The sequence below is a fragment of the Gymnoscopelus braueri genome (genome assembly GCF_963280865.1).
Source record: "Gymnoscopelus braueri genome assembly, chromosome: 16".
Classification (NCBI taxonomy): domain Eukaryota; kingdom Metazoa; phylum Chordata; class Actinopteri; order Myctophiformes; family Myctophidae; genus Gymnoscopelus; species Gymnoscopelus braueri.
In genome coordinates, this window is record NC_137616.1 from 48,850,395 (window position 1) to 48,855,394 (window position 5,000).

The 5,000-nt window shown below is 40.4% G+C and overlaps 1 pseudogene across 1 annotated transcript in view; it reads right to left on the minus strand.

Moving 5' to 3' along the window:
* The window catches only part of LOC308103704 (estrogen-related receptor gamma-like), a 40,474-nt pseudogene that overhangs the window by 17,062 nt on the left and 18,412 nt on the right, over positions 1-5,000 (minus strand). Inside the window, exon 4 of the transcript XR_013935005.1 lies at positions 3,171-3,302. The product of XR_013935005.1 is annotated as an estrogen-related receptor gamma-like (transcript). The remainder of the gene's footprint in view (positions 1-3,170; positions 3,303-5,000) is intronic.

Below are 5,000 nucleotides of genomic sequence, written 5' to 3' on the forward strand. Positions count from 1 at the left end.
GTAACAAAAGTAAAAGTACTAAAATGTTTGAAAATAGCGGATCTACAAGCTCACAATGCGTTGCATCGCGACGCGTTGTGAGCTTGTAGATCTGCTAAATTCAAATAGCCTATGTATAACATAGGGCTAAAGTGGTTAATGTATGTTTTATAATATAATAATTTATATCTGCAAAGCAACTAGTAACTAAAGTTTTCAAATAATTGTAGAGGAGTAGAAGTACAATATTTGCCTCTGAGATGTAGTGGAGTAGAAGTAAAAGTACTGAAAACTGGAAATACTCCAGTAAAGTAAAAATACCTCCAAATTGTACTTAAGCACGTTACTTGAGTAAATATACTTAGTTACTTTACACCACTGCCAAGCACTATAACTAAAATGATAACTATACCTACAACATTCACTATTGTCTTTTCCACAATAACCATTCCACATGAGTGTGTGTGTTTTTTCTTTCTTTATTCTTTTACAACTTCTCTAAACACTATCTTTAGTCTGGAGTGTCTGCCTCTGAAACCTGCATGCGGCAAAAGTACACGAGCACCGGGAAATGTATTTATTTTATATTTAAAGTGAACGTATACCGTTTTCTGACAACGCTGTTGTTGCTTTTCCCCCAGACGTCCTTGGTGCTAAAGGACACTGCAGCATTTGCTCTGGAGCGCCCCATGCACTTACTTCCGTTCGTTTTGTTTCCCGACTGAATTCTCTGAATTGTTGTTCTCAGCGACCGTAAATATAGACGCACGGCGAGGCCGTAAAGACTACTAAAATGAACGTAGTATGACGGGAGTATTTTCCAGTGTATGTTTTTTTGCCAGCCTTGTGCTGCAGTATTAAAGCACACGTTTGCTCTATAACAGCCTGTCCTTCCATATAGCGGTCTAATATCTCTGCATGGTGAGGCTGCAATCAGGAACTCATTTAATAAATAAAACAGTGTTTTTAACAAATCTGAATATCATTAATGTCGGGCAGAAACCTCCTATCTCCATGTTCTAACCTTTTTATGTTTTTTTTTCCGTAAATTAACATCCTACGCGATCATACTACAGCGTCACACGAAAGCATACAAAAAAGTAGCAGATCTACAAGCTCGAAACGCGTCGCGAAGCGACACGTTTTGAGCTTTGCTCCAGAAAGACTTGCCACTCCTCACTCTTGCCCTATAGCCTTAACGACCATGCAGTCTTATGCAAAGGTCAAAATGAAATATATCATGTTATTTAGACAGATGTCAGGTTCATTTGTAGATCTGGTATCCTTTGTATAGTTTCAATGTACAGATTATTTATTTATTTATTGATATTATGATGTTTAGACTGATGATAGGTTCTTGGTTTACCTGTGATCCTAGATGACTATTTCTATGCATTTGATGTATTATCTTGTGTCCTTGTTTACTGTAAATCACTCTGGATTCAGAGCGTCTACTAAATGCCTAAATTGTAAATTGTAACATCCAGGGACCTGGGCTTTAGCCCAATATTTCTCTCTATCTGTCCTTCATGCTCAGCGGTACAGATCTTTAGTCTCCCATGCAGGAGACAAAAGGGTTCAAATCCTGATGAGGACAATATTTACGGATTATACTGTTATATATAAACTCTCACAGCATTATTATCGTCTCCGTCGGGTGGAAGCCTCATGTGTCCAAAAACAAGCTTGAAACGCGTTGCTCCGCGCCGCGTTTCCAGCTTGTAGATCGGCTACGTTTGATACCTTTGTGTGACTGACCGCTGTAGTGTGATCAAGGTGTTCATTCACGATTTTTTTTTATCAAAACGTTAAAATATGGAGTTAAGAGGTTTCTGTCCCGACATGCAGCAACGATATATCTTTCACTAACACCTGTCAATGCTTCTTTTATTGTCTTTGACGTGGTTCACTGGGACCGCAGCGCATGTGCTGTGTCATTATCAGGCTAACTGTCAGCGTGCTAACATGTACCTTATGCACTGGCACCCTGCCAGCTGCTATTTTAGACGTACAGGCAACAAAGACTGTCACGTTTGAACAGTTTGAACGCCCCCCCCTCCCTCCCTCCCTCCCTCCACACACACACACACACACACACACACACACACACACACACACACACACACACACACACACACACACACACACACACACACACACACACACACACACACACACACACACACACACACACACACACACACACACACACACACACACACACAATGCATAGAAAGAAAATAACAGTGTCTGATTTGCACCGATAAGAAAACTTATCTAGTAACTGTGTAGGAGGCGAGCCATCTAGAAGTGTGTGTGTGTGTGTGTGTGTGTGTGTGTGTGTGTGTGTGTGTGTGTGTGTGTGTCTGTGTGTTCTAATCAGCCTGAAACCTTGCCCTGTTCATAGATGACTGACATCATAGAAGCCACACTGTTATGAGACCATGTCTTGTTGTTTTTACAGAACATCATAGAGGAAATGATTCTTGGGGTAATTTAGAAATCGTTATATTTGTGTGTGTTTTTTTTTGTTCATTTATAGTTACTTATAATGATTAACATTTCCAGCGGCCAGTTTACTGTGTCAGTGTACTGATGTCATTTTGGACCATAAGTTTATTGTTAAACTATAAAGTATGCTGCCTCCATTATTACATATGTTAACATTTGAGGGATCCTTGCAACAAAAAAATAAAGGTTTGTCCATGGAGGGCCATTTGATACCATTTATTTTCATATCTACACAGTAAAATGCTGTGTTAAAGGGATAGTTCACCCCCAAAATGACATTTTTTTCCTATGGATTAGTCACTCCATGGAGACTTGAATTCATGGATATTGTTTAGTTTTTGTCTCATTCCTAAGACAATAATTTGATGACCGGCAGCGGTTCCGGTAGGAGACACAAAGAGTCTCCTTTGTTTCTCCTACCGGAACCGCTGCCTACCGGTCCACTGGTCATCAAAGTATTGGTTTAGGAATGAGACAAAAACTAAACAATATCCATGAAGTCAAGTCTATAAATGGGTCTATTTTTTGGGTGAACTATCCCTTTAATTGAACTCTGAGAGTGTACAACTAGAACCAAATGGAAACATTTGGTTCCAAACTGGAACCCCCTTTGCGGACCCCCCTGGGGGTCCCCGGTAAACAGATGTGACAGTACAGTAGGTACATAGTTGACCTCTGACCTTCTCTCAGCATGCCCACGTTCAGACACTTCATGAAGCGACAGGCCTGACACGACTTCCTCCTCCTCTTGGTGATCTCACACTCGTTGGAGGCGGGGCAGCTGTACTCGATGTTACCTGGGAGACGGGCAACTAAACAAATGAATAAACAAAAATACAACACACAGGTTGACCACAGTTATTATGTATTAACTCATCCAGTGCCATTGAAGTATAATCCGTCCAATTTTTTCAATTGCCCAGAGCGCCATTGACGGATAATCCGTTTTTCTCATTTTCTCACACAGAACCAGGACATAACATGAAGATGTACCGCTCCATTCACTTCCTGGTTAAAGTATTTGGGGAAAAGCCTGTATCTCGGCTCCTGTGTTTTACTATGTATTTTTGGCGAAACATGCTATTTTTAACGGCGTATAACAAGCGCACGACATTTTTCTTTTCTTTTCGCGGAAGCATAGTGAACCCGTCCGTGATTAGCAACCATCAGGGGATCGATCATACAGGAGATAAATATTCTGTGACTACTTGAAAAGGTAAGAAAAATCGAAAAATCTCTGGCAGTGGGCAAACACAGCCAGTAAGTCACTGAATGAGTTAATTAGGCCACGCCTGATCGACGTGAGACGTGTCCAGTGTTTGTGCATGTTGTCTGTTCGGGGCTAATCTCACAAACCGCTGGAAACAATCAGCGCTACATTTCTGGTGCCAGTGAAGGCCAGTATAGGCCTGGCCTTCACCTATAATGATTCATTTATATTGAATTTACATTTTATAACGTTAGTCAATAGAATAGATGAAAGATGTCACAGGCTGGTCACATGACGTCTGTGATCCAATGGCAGACAACGCTGTTATAGGACCCTGCTTTGATGTTATACAAACATAATGGGAGTGGACGCTCACAACGCGTCACATTGTGAGCTTGTAGATCTGCAATTTTCAAACAATTTTATACATTTTGAAAACATGAAATGGAAGATTTCTGCATAACGACTACTTTTACTTTTGGTGCTTTAAGTACATTTTAATGCCAATACTTTTGTACTTTTACCCAAGTGAATTTTGAATTCCAGACTTTTACTTGTAACAGAGTATTTCTACATTGCAGTATCGATACTTTTACTTAAGTAAAACATTTGAGTACTTTTTCCACCAGGGTATATGTTATCTCCAGATGAAGACGTGTTTACTACACGCACAGGAAACACCAACACGACATAATCGTCTGTTTGCAAACAGCTCCGTGGGTGATTTATACTTCGTCGTACGGCGGTGTCCCGGGGGGAAAAATACGTCACGGGTTTGTAGATCGTCTATTTTGGTGTGTGGACAACGTAAAGGCTTTTAGTTTTGTATATACGCTGGTGTGATGAGCCGTGTGCTCAGGAAGCTGATGGCTGCTAAACTGATCAGGTGTTGTTTATACTAAAACAAATACTTAGGCTTTAGGATGACTAGTCGAACAGGTTCACACGATCTGCAGGTGTGTGTGTGTGTGTGTGTGTGTGTGTGTGTGTGTGTGTGTGTGTGTGTGTGTGTGTGTGTGTGTGTGTGTGTGTGTGTGTGTGTGTGTGTGTGTGAACAAAAAAGGGAGATACATTTGGTAAAGTGGGGACATTTTGCAGGTGTCCAGGCCACTGTTTTTTGGCAACTTTTTTCCCTAATGAAAATGGCAAAATCAACAGGAAATTAAAATTTTTATAATTAAAAAAAAACAGTACTGGGTTTGGTGATGTTCTATATTGTCTGAATCAACTTTGTTTGTGTTTGTTTACATGCTAAAAGAGTGACTTTGAGAGCTGTTTCACCATACAACAACAACAACAA